Here is a 23,868-nt window from a genome sequence, read left to right as displayed (position 1 = left end):
CTTTCCACCACAATAAATTTGCATTTTCTAGATCCTTGTACTGATGGAATCATAAATTATGTACTCTTTGTTGACTTGCTTCTTTCGTTGAAACATAATTGTTTAAAGATTCAACCAAACAGGTTTTTTTAAATGTTTTAAATCAATACTTGGTTTCTTGTGATTTCTAAGTAGTATAACACTGTATGAATGTTCTACAGTTTGTCAATTCACCTGCTATGGGCACTTGAGTTTTTTTGGTTTGGAGCTATTACAAATAAAGCTGCTATGGCCATTCTTGTACAAGTCTTTGTATAGAAATAAGCTTTCATTTTTCATGGGAAAATATTAGGAATGGAGGCTGGGGTAATATGAGGGATATATATTTACATTTTATAAAATTTCCAAACTGTTTTCCAAAGCGGTTGTACAATTTTACATTCTTGCTAACAGTGTATGATGGTTTCAATTCATCCACCTACTTATCGACACTTGATAAGGACAATCGTTTTAATTTTAGCCAGCCTAATAATTGTATCATGGTATCCTATTGTGGTTCTAATTTGCACTTCCCAAATGACTAACTATAAACGTGGAGAGCCCCTAATGCTTCGGCCCCAAGAATTTCTCCCTCTTCCTAAAGTCCACATAGTCTCCAGCAACTCATTCAAATTACCATGCAAGTGTTCCTACTAGGGCTGAAGGCTCCAGTGGTTTCTTTTCCAGGTAAGCAGATTTTGATTTCTGTATCTCTCTGGATGTGTCCATCTCTCCAGATTTGGGGGTGGCAGTTTGTCCTAAGACTTCACCTTGTTAATAGACCCAAGAAAAGTCTTTAATTTTCCATTTGTTTAGCTTTTTCTCATTGTGAGGCTCGGGATGATAAGTTCCACACTCATTACATGTCAGAATGGAAACTGAATGTCTATGGAAAGGTTAACTAAAGGTTTTAGCCAAAATTTAATTTATTCAGTAGATATAGGGCTATTCTAGTTATCTGGTGTGTGTGTGTTTTTTTTTTCTTTTTGTAAGCTGTGAGTTTGTGTTTTCAGGAAATTTGCTTACTTAATTTGCCATATGCATTGGCATTAAGCTTTTCATATATTCCCTTAGTATCTTTAATATCTGTAGAATCTGTAATTATGCCACCTAACTCAATACTCATATGATTTGCATCTTCATGTTTCCTGATTACTTTGGCTAGCGGTTTATCAATTTTATTGTCTTCTCAAATAATCAACATTTACTTTCATTGATTTTCTCTATTTGGTTTATGTTTTCAATATTATTCATTTCATCATTGATCTTTATTATTTTCTTTCTTTGTTTAACTTAGGTTTTCATTTTCTTTATCTAGCTTCTTAATAGACGAAAATTAAGATCATTAATTTGAGAATTATTTTTCTTTTCTAATAAAGTTGTTTAGTGTTTCAAATTTCCCCCTGAACTACTACTTCAGCTGCATCCCACATGTTTTCAGAAGTTGTTTTAATTGCCATTTAGTTCAAAATATTTTTAATTTTCTATTGCTTCTTTGAAACTTGGATTATTAGAAGTATGTTATTTAATTTCTTTAATTGAGGTATAACTGCTATAATATTGTATGAGTTCAGGTGTATACAACATAATGATATTCACATATACCACAAAATGATCACCACAGTAAGTCTCATTAACATCCATAACCATACATAATTTTTTCTCATGATGAGAACTTTCAAAATCCATTGTCTTACCTTTCAATACAGTATTATTAACTGTAGTCACCATGTTGTACATCTGCATGATTTATACATTTTGTAGTTGGAAATTTTCAAATCCCTTCACCGATATTGCCCACCCTCCACTCTCCACCTCAGGCAAACCACCACAATCTGCTCTTTATATCCAAGAACTCTGGTTTTTGCTTGGTTTTTGTTTCTTGGATTTTTAATCTAAATTTCTTTTAGTTTTTAAATATTGTGGTTTTTCTTGATCTCTTTCTGTTATTGGCTACTTATTTAAAATTAAGTTTTTTTCAGAGAACACTACATAGTATGAGTTGACTCCTTTAAAATGTATTCAGATTTGTTTTATGGCCCAAAATATGGTCTACCTTAATAAGTGTTTGCTTTCACTTATTCACTTGAAAAGTACCTACTGTTGGGTGGAGAATTTTATAAAGGACACAGGTCTAGTTGGTCAATACCAACTTCAAGTCTTTATATCTTTATTTATTTTCTGTCTACTTGTTTTATTAATTATTGAGACAGGGTATTAAAATATTCAATAATTGTGGACTTGTCAATTTCAGTTCTACCCATTTTTGCTTTATTTTAGAGCTCTGTTATTAGGTACACAAACATTTAGAAATCTTATTTCCTCTACATAAATTGATCCATTGTAACATTATGAAATTACCCTCTTTATTCCAGGTTATATTCTTTGCTCTGAAATCTAATTTGTCTAAAATTAAGATAACCACCCAGCTTTCTTTTGATTAAAGTTACTATGGTATATACACTGTATCCATCCTCTTTATTTTTAACCTAGCTGTATCTTTATATTTAATGTTTCTTGTAAGTTTCTTATAGGCAGCATAAAATAATGTCCTGCTTTTTTATCTAATTTGACAATCTGTACTTTTTGATTAGGATGTTTACACCATTTAAATTTAATGTGACTGATTGATTGATTGGTTGATTTAATTTTATTTAAGTAGGCTCCTTGTCCAGCATGGAGCCCAACGTTGGGCTTGAACTCACAACCCTTAGATCAAGACCTGAGCTGAGACCAAGAATCAGACGCTTAACTGACTGAGCAACCCAGGTGCCCCTTTAATGTGATTTTTAAATACTTTTGGGTTTAAACAGACCACCTTGTTAGTTTTGTTCTATATATTCCATCAGTTCTTTGATCACTTTTTTCTCTTTTCCTGCCATCTTTGAGACTAACTGAGCATTTTTTAATTATTTCATTTTATCTCTTTTTTTGTTTTAACAGCTATAAATTTTTGTTATGCTATTTTAGTTTAGGGCTAATAGCACACACTTTACAAATTTATCACAATTTGTTTCTAGTGTATTTTTGATCTCAGATATTTTATCATTTATTTTATAATATAAGAAAATTATGCCTTTATGCTTTTGCTTTCATACATTTTATTTATGCATGTTATAAATTCTGGTGCATCTTATTTTTTTATTTAAGAGTTAATTATCTTTTAAAGAAAGTGTTTAAAGTGAAAAAGAAAAGTCCCTATATTTACCCACGTAGTTACTGCTTCTGTTGTTTTCCCTTTCTGTGTTTTCCAGGTTTCCATCTGATATAATTTATATCTACTTGAAGGACTTCTCTTAACATGTCTTTAATGTGATTTAATGTGATTACACTGCAGATCTCTGTGTGAAGAATTATTGCAACTTGTGTATGCATGAAAAAAAGTAATTTTAAAAAATAAGTCTAATTTTTTTTAAGTTTGTTAATTTCAAAAAAAAAAAAAAACCTCACTAGTGAAATAAAGAGTTTAGTACAGGTATACAAAAAAGGAAGCCCCCATGAGGTTTTCACTAGGATGAAATGAGATTAGCTTGTAGTTCTCAAAATCCTCTTCAAAGAAGAATGCAATTTCAGTTTCATTGGTGATTCTCACAGCTTTCAGAGTGCTGCCTTCTTTTAATAGGGGTCTGTCATTTTTCAAACACAATACAAGTTACTTTGCCTTTGATTAATGTGCTTGATGAGTTATCTTTAGTTTATCATATTCATAATTTCTGAATGGTGGTGCAGGCTGGTCCTTAAAGAGACATCTTGCTTTAGAAATACTCTAAGTTCCCTTACAGTCTGGTCCAAATTAAGTCCATGATATACTACAGGTTTGTAATTGTGATTCTCAAATGAATGAATGAGACAAACTGCAATGATCACTTCTTCAGAAGTCATGTGAAGAAATTCCCTTTGATCCAAAATTTAATTCGCAGGTAGGTTCCCTGGGGAATCTCTCACATATGTGCAGAAGGAAAACTGTTAATATATTTTGCCCATTTGGCTTTACTCTGACAATGAAGTCTGTGACTAGTCAAAATTGGTATCCCAATATTCTTTTCTGAAGAATATTTTTGATCGGTATGTAATTGGGCTGACAGAATTTTCCTTTCAGTGCTTTAAAGATATTCCACCTCTATTTTTTTCTTCTATTGTTTCTAGTGAGAAATCTATACCTTTGTTCATCTGAACAGAAGGCATATATTTTCTAAGTGATTTTGAGATTTTATCACTGGTTTAAGCAATTTGATTATCATGTGACCCGGAATAATTTCCTTCGTGTTTCTCGTATTTAAGGTTCTTTTAACTTTTGGGTCTACGCTTTTGTAATTTTCACCAAATTTGGATATATTTTAGCTACTTCTTCTTCAAATAGTTTTTTCAGTCCCCCCTCTCTATCCTCTTCTCAGGGGACTCTAATTAATGTATACTTAGCTGCTTAAATCTGTCTCATGGTTCACTGATGCTTTTTCACTTTTAAGTATTTTTTCTCTGTGTTTCATTATGGATATTTTCTACTGCTACGTCAAGTTTATTAATATGTATTTTCTGTTTTATTATCTAATCTTCTAGTAATCCTAACCAGTGTATTTTTGATCTCAGAAATCATAATTTTTATCTTTTGAAGTCTGATTTCTTCAGTCTTCCCTCCAGCTTTTTGAACATATAAAATATAATCATGATTAATCTTTTACTATCCTTTTTACTACGTTTACCATTTGCGTCATTTCTGGGTTTATTTTCATTGATTGATTTTTCTCCTCATTAAGGGTTGCATTTTCTTATTTCTTTGCATGCAAGACATTGTGTTTTATATCTTGTTGGGTGCTAGATACTTTTGTATTCCTATAAATATTTTTGAGATTAGTTCTGGAACATAGTCATTTAAAAACTATTTGATCCTTTTGGGTCTAACTTTAAAACTTTGTTACATGGGAACAAAGCAACATTTAATCTACAGTTAAATTTTCCCACTACTGATACCCCATTAGTTACTAAGTTTTTCACTCTGATTGTTGACCATAAACACTGTTCCCAGTGGTACGTGAGCTCTAGATAACTGTTCCCTCTACTCATTTGGATTACTTCTTCTGCACACTTTGGGAAATTTCCTCACAGGCATGTACTGATCAGTAATGTACTGCATATTCGAAAGTTTTCTCTCTGTGCAGTTTTCTTCTCTATGTTATTCTGTCCTGCGAACTCTAGCTGTCTTAGCCTCTTCAAAAATTCCACATCTGTCTCCTCAACTAAGGGAGGAGGCTCCCCTCCCTGAGCTTTGTCCAGGCAATAAACTGGGGCAATCACAGGGCTCACTTAATATCTTTCTCATAGCTAAAGATCAACATTCTTAACCGCCTGATACTCAATGTCATGAAAGCCTTTGATTCTTATATTTTGTCTGTTTTCGGAAGTTTCAGGATAAATCTCATTCCAGTTACTCCATCTTGGCCAAATGAGGAAAGCTTCTCAGTAGTTTTACATTAATTATTTCTCAATTTGGTATACTTGCAGCATGTGTAATATATACCTAGACTTCCATGGGCTAGGGAGGGAGCTTGATTTTTTATGGGTGACTTTTTTCTACCCCTGTTGGATTCTTGAGAAGGTGGATAAAAACAAATCTACACTTCAAGTTCCAGGGATGGTATTCAGAGGTATTTTTTCCAGTTTACTTTTTAAAACCTGGAATTATTTGATAATCCCATAAAATGGGGTGTGGCTTCAGTCTGCTCTGTTGGGAAAATCATTTCACTTAAATTTGCAGCTTGTTTTAGGTTTCCTGGCCATACCAAAACACATATTCTTTTTCAAGGTACATGGAGTATAACTTCATTTATGATCTATTGTTTTGTTTTGGTTTCTTCTCTGCGTTTAATATCAAAATATATCAATTTCATACTGGAAGCAATTTGGAAAAATTTGATTTTACTGGCGAGGTCACCTCTCAGGGTTCATGCCATGTTTTCAAAATTTTGCGAGATAGGTCTAGGGCCAGATGGTTTCAGACAATCTCTTGTTGTACTCTTTTGTCTTTTTCTAACCCTTAAGAAAGTTATCACACTTTATTATTCAAGCTCACAAACCCTCACAGTTCATATTGGCAGTGGAGCCTTGTTCACTATGTACATTTGGAATATTCTTTAAAGTTGTAATATTTGAATTACTGTCATTTTGAGACACAGATTCATCTCTTGTGAATTGCTTATGTTATGCAAGTCATATAATGTAATAGCATAAAGGTAAATTCTGCAGGCATAACAATAGCATACAAATGATGTAAAAATAGGTTAACCATTTTAAAGTTCACCTTGATTACCAAATATTTAAAAAGACAGATGAATGCAGTCCTAAATCATCCACCGTCTCTAAGGACATAATGATTAAAATAAAGAACAGTGTATTTCTCTACAAAATATGAGCAATCTTATATTTCAAATGTATAATGTATTTGTGTGAATTTTTTTCTAGAATTGCCAAGAGCCTGCTGAGTACTCTATAGTCTTACAAGGATTCTGAGTTGTACATTAGCTACATTTTAAGAAACGCTGCCTTCAAAAATTCAATAAAACTATAGACTCTCTCAAAGAAATTTGCACAAATGTCCCTGAAATCCATTTGCAGACCTCAGGCCAGGAATCACTAGATGTTTACTTTAAGGCACAGATACTCCAATAAATGTGTTATGGCCAAGATAACAGAATCTTTTGCCCTAAAGCCTAGCAATTTCTTAAGAAGCAACTACCTGGGGTAATTTTTTCAAAAGGGGATTGTGACATGGCAAACAATTGCAATTCCATGGGTTGTCCAGTATGAAAACCAAAATGAAAAAAATCTGGTACGGTCATATATCAGGCATTGTGATGGTAAAATACCATTCACAGGCAATTATCATTTATATGTGCTCAGGTTTAGAGAAATAGCTAAAGCTCTTTAAACATTACTAGACTAGAAATTACTAGAAAGACTACATGATAAATCTAGAATACTAGAAATGCCAGAGATACATTTAAATGAAGCAATGATGTTTTGACAAAACAAAAGCACAAAACTCGATATGAATCTTAGTGTTTTGGCTTTGCCATTAGTGTAGACTCTCTTGGAAATGAGTCTTGGTTAGACAAGAATAGAAAGAGCACATTTAGCCAAACTGCATTCACAATTCAGATGTTATAGGTTTTAAGCTCAGTAGTTACTATCCGCATCTATGCTCCTTTTTAAAAGCAAAATGATAATACTCTTTTCAAATGGCACTGCAATCAAATAGCCCTCGGTGAAAGTAAAAAACAACAATACTTCCTTTAAGGTTGAAATTAATTTGAGTCTAAAAATAACAAATAAAGATGATTCAAGATTTGGATAGGATAGAAATGATTCAAGATTTATCTACTAAATATGGGAGAATTTGGTTTAAGGCGGTTGATCAAACCCCTCAGCCCTACATTCTCCACTACCCTGAGCTACAGTCTGAGACCTGCCCCATGTACTGAACTCAGATCAGCTGACGCTTGTGAAATATTATGATCCCTTATTAATATCTCCAAATGCAGGTGGACATCTTTCAAAGACACCTTTGAGAGATCGCAAGGAAATAATTTCCCTACCTACCAGACAAAACACAGTATTTTTGATAATTCATGGAAATTTTACCATCTCAGTAGTACCCAGTCTTCCTCAATGTAGGGTGAAAATTGAAACAAGATCAGAAAATTAAAGTCAGCACTGCAATCTTTACAACACAAGACTATTAACTTGTAGACCGTCTAACTCAGTATCTCACAGCTGGATAATTAACGTATCCTGGTTGCAGTGGGAACTTTCCAAATCTCTATTCCTTGATGACTTTTTAGAGCAGTATCAATAAAGCATTTATAAATAAGCACAGATTTTCCCCATTGGCTTCATTCAAAGTCTGAAACTGCCTTAGTATGAGCAAAAAGGACTGAAAAGTTTTAAATATTCACCGGCAGCAGGCACAATGTTCCAGAGCCTGGGGACATGATAGAAAAAAAAACAAAAAACAAAAAAAACTACTCCCATCTCGACTAATTCATGAAATTATCAGAGGAATGCATATAGCATATACAAGACTTAAATACATAGTGAAATAGCCAGGGAACTGCGATTGGAGCTACTGTATTGAGAGAGGAAGAAAACACTGATTAATCAGCATAATCAGACTGCAGCCTTTTGCAGTGGAAAGTGTCCTGGATTTAGGTAGAAGATCTGAGCCCCAGCTGGGTTCTAGCATTATCACCTATATGGCCCGAGGCAAGTGACTTATATTCTCTGATTCAGTTCCTGCAGAAATAATAAAATCCTCCTAGGACAGTTACTAATGATGATGATTTTTAAAACAAAATAAAAGCACCTGGGGTCTAAAAAGATGGATTTTAATCTTAGCTCTGAAATGTCTGATTAATGTCTTTGAATGTGTCATTTCACCTCTCAACTTCAGTTTCCTCATACGCTATCTGAAAAAATGCTGGTGTTCAGGTAGACTGCTGGAAAGGAAACGAGCACCAGCTCCATACCAAAGGGACTGAGACTTGAAGAATGAGAGCCCAAAATGACCTACACTAAATGGACAATAGACACTAGTGTATTATACTTGCAAAAAGGACAGTTCCTGGAAACTGGTGAGTCACCTGTAACTTTGTGAGTTTATCTTTCATGGGAATTGGTAGTCCTTTTTATTTTGGATGGCTTAGAGACAAGCCGTCTGATGAGACACAGTGTTTGGTAGTCTTTGCAGGGCACAATTGGGATCCATGTAGGGAGAGTCCCTACCAGGTAGTCTGGGGCCCGCTCCGTAGAACAGAGAGTCTTGCTAAGCTCTTCACAGCAAAGCTTTCCCCATCTCTTTGCTCTCCTATTTCTCCTTAAACATACACTGACACAGGAAGAGAGGAAGATGATTTCAACATCTTAAAGTTAACTAAGATGGAACAATAAAGGTTTTATTTGGTGGTCTTTGTCGTTTTACAATGTCCTTTATAAAACCAAAACTAGTAGAAGAAAAACAAAGAGAGAGAGAAGCAAAAAAATACTCCAAAAAACAAACAAACAAAAAAGCCTACTCCATCTCTGATAAAGCTAGGAAAGGCTACCTCCAGGTCACAATCTCTGGAGAACAGTGTCCAAATACAGTATGATTTCAACCAAATCCATGAAAGATGCTCAGAACAAAAAGGTCTCTGTATGCCTCTGGTAATGCCCCAAATCCACCCAAAGTGGGGGGCAAAAATGATGTAACAAACCAATGATCCACTGCTTGAAGTAGCAAGATCTAGGAGCCTGAGCACGTGGAAGGTCCCCGAGCCACGCAGGAGAAGAGACGAGCACGAGAGGACTCACTCAGACTCGGCGGCTGTCAGAGAAGTGCGCTATTGGTGAGGCAGAGGCGAAGAGGAGCGAGGCGCAACCAGTCCCGCAGTGTATAGAGAAGCCAACGCCAGCTTGTCTAACACATTACGGGCTGATGAGCTGCACAGTTTCACCATTAGCCAGGTCATTATCCGCAGTCAGAGCAGCTGTGTAACTGAGAGAGCCCATCACCAATACAATTAATTATTAGCCTTGCTTTCTGCTCCAGTTTGTTCCCTTAGCCTTTCCTGTACATCGTTTTTCTTTAAATATCAGGCATAGAAAAAATGGCCCCTGTTTAAAGATCAGTGATGTCTGAAACAAAGAAAAAGAAACAGTGCATATATCATATAAGATAATAAGAGCAAATAGATTTAAAAAAAAACAAAAGTATTAAAAAGATGGAAAAACTTTGAATAACCATCTCCCCATGAATTAAACAAAATATCATCTCTCTGGGAAAAAAAAGATCTCAAAGCAGAGATAATAAGATAAAATAATCTATCCAAGTAGATTCAAAGTGAGATGTTATGAAATCAAATAAAAAACAGAAGAGAAAAATAAAGAATTACCAAGATAAAATTAAATTGAAAGCCACAAAAAGGAGCATAGATATAGTTAGGTCCAGCACATGGTGAACAACACTGTAAAAAAGAAGAAAATGAAATTTATAAGACCAGAGTTGGGCGATGGGCATTAAAAGGGGCACGTGATGTGATGAGCACTGCGTTATATGCAACTGATGAATTATTGAACTCTACATCTGAAACCAATGATGTTCTATATGTTGGCTAATTGAATTTAAATTTTTAAAAAGTGAAAATAAGGGGCACCTGGCTGGCTCAGTCAGTTGAGTGTCTGCCTTTGGCTCAGGTCATGATTCTGAAGTCATGGGATCGAGCCTCACATCCGGCTCCCTGCTCAGTGGGGAATCTGCTTCTCCCTCTGCCCTTCACCCTGCTCATGCTCTCTCTCTCTCTCACGCTCTCTCTCTCTCTCAAATAAGTAAATAAAATCTTTAAAAAATGAAAATAAAAGACCAGAGTTAAATAGAATCAAATATAACAAATATAAAACACATATATAAGCCAGCAAAAGTCTAATGGGTGTTCCTGAAGACAAGAATAAAACAAATAAACAGAAAATAAAATATTCAAGGATACAATAGCAGGAAACTTTTTGGAAAAAATGAAAACCTGAATCTGCTAATTGAAAGGACATACCATGTCTAATGTGGGGGGGGGCATTTTACAGAGAAAAGTATATAACAAGATATTTCTGGGTCAAGAAAATTACTGGAATTCAACATTAAAATATAATATTTAGACTATTCAGAAGGAAAAAAAAAAACAACCCTAATTGGCATGAGATTTCTTAGCAACATACAAGCAAGAAGACTGTGAAAGAATATCTTTAGAAGAAAATCTTCTGTTAAAACAAGCCAAACTTTTCCTTTTTTAAATATAAAGGCAATAGTATTCCAGGACTTGGGAAATGTTGTGATGAGGTATTCTTTAAGAAATTACTCAATTATGAAATCCAGCCATCCAAAAGATGGATGGAGAAAAAAATGTAAAAGGATCGGTGGGGACATCTACTTCTGCCCAACCTAGAATAAGACTTTTCTCTCTTTTCAGGGAAAAAAAGCAAAGGACAAAATATATGAAACAACAGTTTTCATGTCAGTGGACATTAAGTAATGAAGGACTGCAATCCTTAGAAAAAAAGAAACAAAGAAATAAAACCTACAATTGTCCCAGCTTAATGCCTAGAAGGTCCAGTCACTGTGCAGGGCCAGGGAACAGAGATGGAACCAGAAGATGCCCTATGTTGAGGAGATGGGACTGACAGTACAGGAGATTAAAACAACTGGCATAAACAGGACAAAGAATGAAAAAAGAGGGGCGCCTGGGTGGCACAGCGGTTAAGCGACTGCCTTCGGCTCAGGGCGTGATCCCGGCGTTATGGGATCGAGCCCCGCATCAGGCTCCTCCGCTATGAGCCTGCTTCTTCCTCTCCCACTCCCCCTGCTTGTGTTCCCTCTCTCGCTGGCTGTCTCTATCTCCGTCAAATAAATAAATAAAATCTTTAAAAAAAAAAAAAAAGAATGAAAAAAGAAATTGTTGGAGACAGAGAAAGAACCCCAGAGAACTGCGCTAGGTCCCTCTCTAACATTCAGCAGGATGCTGATAGAGCATTCATGTAAGGAAACTACCTGAAGCCCAGAAAAAATATCTAAACATTATTAGAGAACAGTGCCTGCTGCCCACATGGGGCCAGGAATAGTGCCATTTCCCATAGCAAGATTGGAAAAAACTCATAATTCATGAGGTATTATAAGGTAGAGTCCTCAGGAAGGTCGTGCCTTAAAAGTAGGGAATAATCAGTCCTAGCTTGACTACTGTTCCAGACCTACCAAACACATCATTCAAAAAGACACAGAAGAATCCAATTATTTCCAAGTTAACTGCATCATAAGATAAAGACTGAGAATATTTATAAGATAAAAAATATCTATCAACCAACAAAATAAAATTCAGGACATTTGGCCTCTAATTGAATATTACCAGGCATGCAAAAAAGCAGGAAAGTATGATCCATAATGAGAAAAATGAATCAAAACTCACTAGGCACTGTCACAGATGTTAGAATTAGCAGACAAGGACATTAAACCATTATTATAACTCTATCCGATATGTTTAAATAATTAAGGAGAGACATGAAAGATATTTAAATATATATGAATACACATATAAATATATAATTTTTATATATTTATATATTATATTATATTATGTATAGTATACATATTACATATAAATAAATGTACATATATAAAATATATAATTACATTATGTGTGTGTGTGTGTATTATCCTTGCTTCCACCACAAAAGAGTAGAAAAAGAAGAGTGAATTACATCCAAAGTAAGGAGAAGAAAATAATACAGGTAATGGTGGAAATGAATGAAATATAAAGTAGAAAAACTATGTAAGAGAGGCGCCTGGGTGGCCCAGTTGGATAAGTATCTGACTCTAGATTTCAGCTCAGATTAGAATCTCAGGGTCATGAGATCAAGTTCAGGGCAGAGTCTGCTTGAGATTCTTTCTCTCCCCCTTTCTCTGCCCTTTCCCCTGCTCACTCTCTAAATAAATAAACAAAATCTTAAAAAAAAACTATATAAGAAATCACCAAAACCATAGTTGGTCCTTTGAGAAGATCAATAAAATTAATAAACTTCTGGCCATACTGATCAGGAAAAAAAGAGAAAAGACAAACTACCAATATCAAGAATGAGAAAGGTGACATCACTATAGACTCAACAGAAATTAAAAGGATAAGGGAATGCCATGACTAAGCATTTAAAAACTTAGATGAAATGGGCAAATTCTTTGAAAGACAAAGCTCACTTAAGGAGGAATAGACAACATCAATAGCCTGTATCTCGTAAGGAAATTACATTCGTAGTTAAAAGCCTTCCCACAAAGAAAACTCCAGGTCCAAATGATTTCACTGGTAACTATACCAAACACTTAAAGAATATCAATTTTTCACAAAGTCCTCCAGAAAGTTGAAAGAAAGGGGAAACTTCTCATTCATTCTTTGAGTTCAATGTATACCTGTTATCAAAACCAAACTCATTACGAAAAACAAAGAAAAAACTCTAGACCAATAAGCTTATGAATTTAACTGCAATTTTTTTAATTTAGCAAGTCTAATCCTACAACATATAAAAATAATGTAGGGTTGGCTTCAACACCAGAAAATCAACCAAAGTAATATAAAACTGTAAAACGTAAAACCAATGTAAAAACTTTATTATCATCTCAACAGATGGAGAAAAAAGGCATTTGAGAACATCCTATATCCATGCCTCATAGAATCTCTTAGCAAACTAGGAACATAAAGGAACTTCATGTACCTGATGAAGGTCATATATAAACAACAGGCTATACCATACTCAATGATGAAAGATTAAATGCTTTCCCCTTGAGATCACAAAGAGGATAAGAATGGCTACCCTCACCATTCTTATGAAACATTGTACTGGAGTTTCTGGTTGTGCAATCAAGCAATAAAAGGAAATAAAAGGCATCCAGATTAGAAAGGAGCAAACTATTTATTTGCAGATGACATGTTAAGTTTATGTAGAAAATTCAATGGAATCTAAAAAAAAAAAGGGTATAGAATTAATAAGTGGAATTCAGTAAGGTTTCAGGATAGAAGACAAATATATGAAATCTAATGTATTTCCATATACTAGCAATAAATAATCAGAAATTGAAATTAAATAAATAAGCCCACTTAAAAAAGCATCCAAAACACAAATACTTACGAACAAATCTTCCAAAAGATATGCAAGACTTGTACACTGAAAACTTGTACATAAATGAATCTCAAATAACTATGTGCTGAATAACAGGAAATAGACATGAGTATCTACTGAATTGTTTAATTTATTTAAAATTCTAGAAAATGCAAAGTAATTTATAGTGCCAGGAAGCAGATGGGTAGTTGACTGCAGATGCTGGGAGGTGGGGGTGGGGGCAAAAAAAGGAAGAATTTACAAGAAGACATGAGGAAATTTTAGGGGCAATGGATATATTCATTAACTTCATTGTGGCTATGGTTTCAGTTCTATCTCATATGTCAAAATTTTTCAAATTGTACACTTTAAATAGATGCAGGTTATTAGAATAACATGTCTTCATAAATCAGAAAGGAAGTGGTTCTGGGTATATGGCATTCAAGGTTTGTGAAACACATTTTAGATAATTTTATAAATTTAGCTAGTATATAATATTTTGATAATTCATTATTATGCCTATAGTTGATCATTTCAAATGCGAGAGAATTCATTGCAAATTTTCTTTCTTTTCCTCTCTCCTCTTTTTACCTTGGATTAAGCCCTGTTTGACATGCCTATAAAAATTCAGAGTAACTTCTGGTGATAGAGATAAGTTTTATAATTAGTGATCTCTCCTGCAGCTGTTTATGACAAGCTGAACTAAATAGAAGCATTTCTGACAATTTCTAAGTCTAAAGCTGACACAAAGTCTTATTTTTCCAAAATATGACAGTCGAAGATCACATATATAATAAAAATGAGAAAAACTGAACTGTTAAAAGAAAAACATGCTCAAGACTGGGTCCAAAAGAGATCCAATATTTTCTGTCCATAAGAAATATGTTTGCAGCAGAGTCATTTAAAAAGATTATAAGTTCAAAAAAAAGAGGTAAAATCATTATAGAAAAATACACATACAAAAACACTTGCATACAAGGAAACTGGATTAGTTAGATATAAATATCAGATAGGGTTAAAAATGAGTAAAAAAGGGCAACTGGTAAAATTAAGCATAAATTTTTATATGTTACAGCAAATAGCATAGTATCATCATTTAAAATGCCAACCAAAATAATAGAAAGTAGAATAATATTAATATAATTTTCATTTACCTCTCTCAGCTCATAAAAAATTAAGTACATAATACAAATAAGTAACAATACAGAGAAGACTTTCTCAAAGCGTGGTCCAAGGATCACTTGCAGTGAACTCTGCTAGGAGTCTTACAAAATAGTATATTCCAAGACCCTACTCCAGCATACAGCCTTAGACTAATACATTTATGTATAAATATACACTAAATAGAATGTATAATTTATAATCAAATACCATAGAATACTTACAAAACTGAACCAGAAAGTGCCACAAAATCAAAAGAAGTCGAAATAATGAAGAACACACTTTTTTCAAGAGTTTAAAAAATAGAAAAGCTAGAAATTAATGTTTTTTAAAAAGAAGGAAATTACATCTTGACCAGCTGAAAATTTAAAACTCTCTCAAGCAATGTGAGCCAAAGAGAAAATTTCAAATCAAATTTCAGAAAGTTTGGAAATTAAATTGATAGCAATGGACACATCAGAACCATGGAATATAATTTAAAAGGTTCTGAGAGATACTCATAGCCCAAAGTGCTTAATTACTAAGCAAGATAGAATAATGGTAAGTAAATATGTAGTTCCTCTCAAAACTTAGGAGTGTAACAAAAAAAAAAAAAAATTAAGCCGACAAAAAGAAAAGAAATTAGCACAGATAAAAGATTAATGCATTGAAAATGAATCCTATTATATAGAACATATAATAAACAGTGGCACTGTTTCTTAAAAATAGTAAAATAAGTACTGAAGATATTAGTGAATAAAAATGAAAATAAACAACCAAGAACAAAAGATTACATATTATATGATTCCATTTACAAGAAATTTTTAAAAAATGCAAAACTATAGAAACAGCATATCAATCATTCCCTGGAGCTGGAGATAGGCCCAGAGACTGCAGACAGGCATGAGGAAACTTTTTGGGTCATGATTGTGCAAAGTATAAATCTATCAAAAATCATCAAGCCGTATATGTACAATGAATAAATTTTATGTATAATGTTATAGTTGTACTTGAATAAAACTGCTAAAAAATATGTTGATAAAAGATCCCACTTACTGTAGCAATAGAAAAATGGAATACCTAAAAATGTGAAGGTAGTATTTTTTGAGGGATATTAGCTAAGATCTGAAGGATAAAGAGATAGGACTTGTTCTTGGATAAAGGAAAGGATGTAAAATATGCCTAAATTTATCTATGGACTTAATGCAATCTCAACAAAAAAATAAAATCGTAATTAGCCAATATTTTAATAAATTCCAGATGGATAAAAGGAGATTATTTCGTGTGATTTGAAATAGAGAGGGTAGCTTTAACAGAGAGCACACAGAACCTAAAATCATAAAGGGGGAAATGGGTCAAATAGGCCACATAAAAATTAAAAATGTGTCAATGGTGAAAAAAAGAAATATATATTAACATACTATAAAAATTATGCAACACATTAAACAAAGGTTTGATTTTCTTACTGCAGAAATAACTTTCAAGTTCCACATTGAATGTGTTACCAAACCCTGTCGGCTCTAATTCTGACGTGTAGTTAGCATCTGAGCATTTCTCATCACCTGCGTGATGCTACCCGGGTTCTGTCACCATCGTATCTTACCTGCATGATTTCAACAGCCCCCCAGCTGGTGTCTCTCTCTCTCTCTCTCTACCCTTGCTTCCTTTCAAACTATTCTCAAACAGCAGCTGATGTGATCCAGTTAAAGCTCTGTCAACCCCCGCTTCTGCTCACAAGTCTCCAAAGGTGTCCCACTCAAATGCTTTTCCTATCTTTTTTCAAAATAAAAAGATGTTCTGGGGCGCCTGGGTGGCTCAGTCGTTAAGCGTCTGCCTTCGGCTCAGGGTGTGATCCTGGCGTTATGGGATCGAGCCCCACATCAGGCTCCTCTGCTATGAGCCTGCTTCTTCCTCTCCCACTCCCCCTGCTTGTGTTCCCTCTCTCGCTGGCTGTCTCTATCTCTGTCAAATAAATAAATAAAATCTTTAAAAAAAAAAAAATAAAAATAAAAAAAAAAAAATAAAAAGATGTTCTGAGTCCCTACACAATATGGCTTCCGGATCTCCTACGTCCCTTACTCACTGTACCGCAGCTACACTGTCTAATTGTGGTCTTGAGCTTGACCGGCATATGTCACTTCTGCACTTGCCATCTCTACCTGGTGTTCTGTCCCTCTAAATACCTTAAGGATTTTGCTCTCACCTTCTCTAGGCCTGTGTTCCAAATACTTTCTCAGTGGGACCTTCCCTGACTATTCTTACTCAAAATCACAAATCGTACCCTACTCCCACCACCTCCTTTCTTCCCTCCTTTTTCTTCACGTGGCACATTATGTATTTTATTTACATAACTGTTTCTCACTACTAGAATGTAAGCTTTGTGAGGACAAAATTTTTGTTCTATTTTGTTCTCTGCTATATTTTTAGCACTTCAAAAAGTGCCTAGAATATAACACTCTCTCAAAAACTTTTGCTGAATAAATGTGAAAAAATGCCATCAGCCCCACATAGGAAAGTAAGTCAGAATACACGGATGTGAAGATGTCCAACCTCATCCGTAACTGAAGAAGTACAAACCAAAATAACTGAAATGATTTTTAGTCACTTATCAATTGTAAAGATCATTCTGTATAGATTAAGGTATGGCAAATTGAACATTTTCATACATCATTAGAGGAATGTAATTGTTGCAACCTCTTTGAAGAAAATTTGGTAGTATCTTTCACAATCTCCAATGCACATATCCCTTAAGAACTGTCCCTAATACCAGGTTTGTACATTTGTGCCAAGATAAATGTACGAAGATGTTAATTGCAAAAGACTACATATTTATCAGCAGATATATAATTGTAGGTAAATAATCATGGAGTGCAATCATATAATGTGCATGTATTCATGCAGCAGGTGTTTACTGAGTGCCTTTTACGTGCCAGGTACTGTTCTAGGTGGTAGTAATATGAGAAAGGTACTGGTAAAAGAACAGATGAATGGATCAATAGAACAGAATAGAGCCCAGACGTAGACCCACATAACCACAGTCAACCAATCTTCGACTAAGGATCAAAGGCAATACAACGGAGCAAAGATCACCTTTTCAACCAACAGGGCTAGAGCAACTGGCCCTCTGCATGCAAACATCCTTACCTCCTTCACAAAAAGTAACTCAAAATGGATCACAGACCTAAATGTCAAATGCCTAACCTTCTGGCTAGAAAGGTCAACATGCAAGTTTAACATTACAATCAAATTACACCCAATGAAAATGAGGTTATTTTCTAAAAGTAAATTAGGACGCGCTTAGGTAAGGGAAATGGATATTAGTCAACCAAAGAAGAAAAATGACTAATTGGATCCGAAGAGAGCGTAATAATAAAATTTCTGTTCATATGTACCATTGTGTCTTTTCACTGACTGCTCCATTGCTGAATCAAAATGGGGACATGAAAGCTTATTTAACATTCATTTAACAGATTTAGGACATTCTGAGTTTTTCTAGTAATGCATCTACTGTCTAACAGCTAGAGGTAATTAATGATGTTGACATTTACACCCCTCATTTGCGTCACCAATTCCTACATCATACTAATTGGCATTCAGAGCCACAGGAAGCATGTTTGTGAACTGAACACTGACACGATCGTGTTGTTGCAGGGTTTTTTTTAACTCAAAGACCTATTGTTCTGTTGACGTATTAGTATCATTTTTCTAATTGCATTTGCTTAGAGCAATTACTCTGAAATCATGAGAACTTTGAATAGGTAAATGTTATGTCTACTTTTACAGGTAGAAGTTATCGATGTGAGTTTACTCTCTAGGGTACTTTTCTTTTTTTTTTTTTTTTTTAAAGATTTTATTTATTTGACAGAGACAGCCAGCGAGAGAGGGAACACAAGCAGGGGGAGTGGGAGAGGAAGAAGCAGGCTCCTAGCAGAGGAGCCTGATGTGGGGCTTGATCCCAGAATGCTGGGATCACGCCCTGAGCCGAAGGCAGACGCTTAACGACTGTGCCACCCAGGCGCCCCTCTAGGGTACTTTTCAATATAACAAGCATAACCACACAGACATTGGGGTTTAGTAGCGAAAAACTATTACCAGTACTCCTGAACTTAAGAGAAAAAAGTTACCTTGCTGAAAGGTGCATAGCTGGGAACACTGGGCTCTTGAGCCCCAAACTGCCAGACTGTGCCCCTTTACTCTGCATAATTGAAATAAATTGGTTTTTGTACTGTTTGACGTGTTGAGCTTACTGGACAGTATTTGAGTTTATGAAAAGAGAGGGGAAAGAGGTTGGAGGAGAGAGGAGAGAAGAGAAAGTAAAAAGGAGAAAAAATGAATAAATATCGGGAACATGATCACATGATGATGTGAAGCACCATTAAGGAGAAAAGGGGTGTCACCCTCCAAAGGGGTCCCTAAAATAAGTACAGCCTCTCCTGTCCTTTCTCATTTATTCATAGTCCACCCCCAACATCTCCTCCCCCCACACTGAAAGAACATGTGGAAGGAATGGTGAGCCCTGGACATAGCAGGGTCCACCAGGAAGCACAGGGCAACGTGATTCACACAAAGACAGCAGTTTGTTTTACAGCTCAGATGCCAAATCGTCCTTAACAGCCACTGGATGAATCATTGGGTATCTTTCACCTTTCCCTGGATGCAAAATTAATTTTTCTCAATCCTTAATCATCCTTCCTGGCAATACTCCGAAGGAGAGCCATCCCCAGCAGGGCTCGGTCTAATTAACTACCTTGGGCTTTACATACTTAGGCATTCAAATTACTCCTTTGGTAACAGATAATTTGCTTGCCAACATTTAATTCTTCACATCCAAAGTTAAAACTGATCTGGACCATTAATTCATAATACTTTGATACCAAGGAGACCATAATTCTATTCAAAAAATTTTTTTAAATATATCTCTTTTCATAAAATGTTAGGTACTCTTTTTCCTCTTCTTTTATTTTCCCCCAACCCTCATTTACAAAAAAAAAAAAAAAGAAAGAAAAATTCAGATGAAAAATATTTGCCTCATATTTTATTTTAAGAAGAAAACACCTTCAATTATTCCATCCTAATGCTGAGCAAAATAGATGGACACCCAGACAGACTTTGTGGAATAACTGCTCATTTAAAATGGAACCCACAGAAGCATGCGACCATCGTTATACGCAGCAATGGTCACCTGAAATCCAGGTCTTTCCTTGGATTGCCAATTCTGTGCTATCATGCACACACACCCAATTAATTCCCAAATCCTGTTAATTTTATCTCCTAAATACTTCTCCAAACTACTAACCACATTTGCCTTCATTAAAGATTTTATTTTCCATCCCTCCCTGAGCGGTAACAACCACTTCCTTACTGGCCCTCTTATCCACTCTCCCTCCACTCAATACCATGGCAACCAAATGACCTTTATCAAGCTCAAATATAATTGTGGAGCTTCCTTGCTTAAAACTCTTAATGTTCCCCACTGCCTATAAGGTAAGTCCAAACTCTCAAATAAAGCACACGTGGTCCTCCGAGACCTGCTCATGCCCAGCTCGGCATCCTCACGTCCTTCCCAAAGCCTGCATCGTGCCACATCCTAATTCCCTGAACACATAATGTACGTTCACACCTCATGCCTCTGTTCATGTTGGCTTTTTGTCTGGAACGTCTTCTCCCCTTTCCTCTATCTTTACCAACCTCCTTCCATTCTTTATGACCCAGTTCAGGCCTCACATCATCCCCAAACCCTACCCTCCCTCCAGCATCTGACCCCGAGCAACACTCCCTAACACTTCTGCAACCCGCGTGCATTCCTCTGCCCTTGCATTTCAGACCGTAATAATCTTGATTCATCTAGAAAAGTCTATTTCCTCTGCTTAAGGGCAGAGATTATGACTTTGTCATCTGCCCACGACCCAAAAGGGCCTGTGTAAGTTTTGTTGAATACATGTAGGAACAGTTGTTGCACAGCATCTTTCCTACAAGCTCTGAGGATCTCTGCAGCGGCTGCCCTAGCGTGACACCCCTGGCCATTGAGTGGTTCATATTTAAAATGAAAAGTAAATAAAATAGAACAGACGTGATCCCACAACTGAGACTTTCCCCCTGAACATAATGCTTGAGTTAAAATAGAGTGATTTATATTGAGTGTGATCTCTGCTTCTAGTAAGGGAGACAAGAACAGAATCACCATGAAATCATGTACACTCAGGGCAGGGAAGTCGCTTTGTCCAAATTCCAGCCACCAGACAAAGAAGGGAGCCATCTTAACCTGCCCCAGCAGGCCTGTCCACCCTTGTCACCTTGTCACAGAGACAGATGGAGGTAGAGCTCAGCCCCGCTTCCATGGGAGAGCACGTAGATGCGAAAGCCAGGAGGCTCACTTTAGGAGCAAGAGCAGCAGAAGCCCTGGTCCCTACCCCCAACTTGACAGATGAATTATTCTTGACATCGACTCCCTAAGAGCACCTACTTTACCTGTCTGTTCATTCAGGTAGTGCCTAGCTCTAGCTTTGTGGATGCAGTGACACAATCGGGACTTGAGTAAAGGGGAGAAGAGGGAAAGCACAGAAAGGCTTTAGGAAGTGCAAATGAGGTGAGTCATTTAGGGTGAAAAAGTTGAAAGAAAGGATTATTCCTCGTATGAGTTTGCGGCCAATACAACATAGAGGAGGAAGACGGACTTTGGGCTAAAGAGAGGGGGCGTCCTCCTGGCCAGAGAGACTGAACCCAACTTCAGGACCTCTCTCTCCCTCTAGCGTGGCCTGATCTCTGGGTTTTGCAGCCCCGTGGCTTCCCTATGGTAGGTGTGATGGTTCTAACTCCAAGGGAGCAGGGAAGGCAATGCAGACAGGTTTGAGGGCTTTTTAAACACGCTTATTAGTGATTACATAAGTACATATTTATGGTAGAAAAATGTTCACTACAAATAAGTAAGTGGAAAAATTTAAAATATTCTGTAATCACACAGCTCGGCAATGAATACATACGGAAGATAAAAGTAAAATTACAGTACTTAGGAAATTTGCTTTTCAAAGTTAACTGTAGCTTCCGAAGGTGTTTCCAGTGCTGTTCAGTGTTCTACTATAATGTTATCTTTAGTGGCTGAATAATAAATATTTCATTGTACAGATGGACCATGATTTCATTAACCAATTACATACTGATGGGCATTTAGATTACTTCCGGTTTTTCCTATTATTAGCACTTCTGTGATGAGCATTTTTATCGATAAAACTTCGGCAAGCTATAACAATTGCCTCAGGAGGAGCTAATACACATAGAAGTATTAGGTCAAAAGATAGGAAAATGCCGACACTCTTTATATGTGAAGCCAAATTATCCAAATTAGAAAGGTGGTGCCAATTTATACCCCCCCCGGCAGGAGATAAAAGTGCCTATTTCCCAATTCCCTGTAGAAAGTTTTGGAAAGCAGAGTAACTGAAAATATTCTACAAAGCTCCTGATTAGAAACCAGTCTATTGATCAAAGACAGGTTATTCATCCACTTGGATCTGATTCCACTATTACATAGAGCGACTTTCCTGATTACATAGAGCTTTTCCTAAGCAGTATAGACAGAACCAATAGGTTTAATTAGTCTAATAATGCTCTACTACATTTGGCCAAAATAGTCACACTGCCCAATATAGAAACAGCCTTAAAAATTATTTTCAAAGTATTTTGTGCTCGAAATTTCCATTCTGAAATCTACCCTTCCATAGTTTCTGATGCTCATTTAGCCTCCCCCGACATAGAGTGCACCAATGGACCAACCCATGCTCAAGGTCAGAGCCTTTAGTTACAGAAAAGATCTTTATCACATTGAACCCAAAATTTCTCTATAAATTCCACATATTAGTCATTATTATTAGCTATGGAAGAGTCCATTTTCTCTTCAAATGTTCTCCAGGCAAACAGCTCTAATACTGCCCACGTTTTCTTATATGACATTATTTCCAAGATTCTGTTTTGGCCATCTGCAATGCCGGCAGTTATTTTCCTTCCCTTCCCTCCATCCTGGTGGCTCCTACACCAAGGGGACTTCATTCTAAGTTCTGCACATGAGTCACCGGCCATGATCCTTCACCTACCCTATGACCTCTTCAGAATTAACGATTCCCCTTTCTGCATTCCCCTAGCATTTTAGACAGATCTTTAATACCAGCCTTCATTACTTCATGTTTTAATTATTTGTTTGCACGACTGTCTTCATGCCTCATCTAGGACCTCTTTGAGGATAAAAACCACATCCAAAGCACCTAAACCAGTACGTGTTTGACATGGTAGTTACTAAAGAATGCCTACCTACATTAAATAAAATAGTCGAAGTTCACAAACTGGCAGGATAACTGAGACAGGAATATAAATAACTATAGTAGAAGACGGAAGATACAGAAGGCAGCGAATATCAGAGAATGGTTAGAAGTAGGTTCCGCGGAAAAGCAAAGATAAGGCAGAAAGGCAAATGGCCTCAAAAACCAGGCTGAGGTCATTGGCTTCTCACCATAGACCAAAGTGGACACATTGTGAACAGAGGATGCAGGAGAGCTCAGAGGGATAAGCAAAGAAATAGTCCACAAACAAGCTAATACGAAGTCTAAATCAAGATCAATAAGAATAAGACGAAAAGGACAGGTGAGGGGGAAGCACGAAGAGAGAAGAAGCCTTACATTTGGTCATGAATGAAGTGACAAGAAAACTAATGATGGGGGGAAGAAAGGAAGGAGAGAAATTCCTCCAAGATGTCCAGCCTGGGTAATTAGGATACTATTGCTACCCAAAATTTGCAAGTGACGAGAAAATGACACTTACAGATATGGATTTTTGGGCTCCTACTTGGAGTGAACTTTTTTATTTGGAGACCTATAGCGTTGGTTATGTTACTTTCAGCACATCCCAACTGCCACCCCTCTCTTTTGTCTCAGACTCAGGGAATTTCACTCATTTACATTTCATATCTGGTCCCCGCAGGCATTTAAGTTTGTGATTTCTAGTAACAATAATGGAAATTTTAAAAAGTCAAGAGTAGAAGAAATGAGTTCAGGACAAATTTGGGTATCT

At 36.0% G+C, this 23,868-nt stretch overlaps 1 pseudogene; it reads right to left on the bottom strand.

Annotated features, from left to right (window-relative positions):
* Positions 1 to 3,484: 3,484 nt before the first annotated feature.
* LOC121102836 lies at positions 3,485 to 3,900 on the bottom strand (annotated as a pseudogene).
* Between the last annotated feature and the right edge of the window lie 19,968 nt (positions 3,901 to 23,868).

This window comes from Ursus maritimus, unplaced genomic scaffold (assembly GCF_017311325.1).
Source record: "Ursus maritimus isolate PB19 unplaced genomic scaffold, ASM1731132v1 scaffold_16, whole genome shotgun sequence".
Taxonomy (NCBI): Eukaryota; Metazoa; Chordata; class Mammalia; order Carnivora; family Ursidae; genus Ursus; species Ursus maritimus.
Note: the sequence above shows the minus strand (reverse complement) of the source record. Positions and strands in the feature narration are given on the sequence as shown.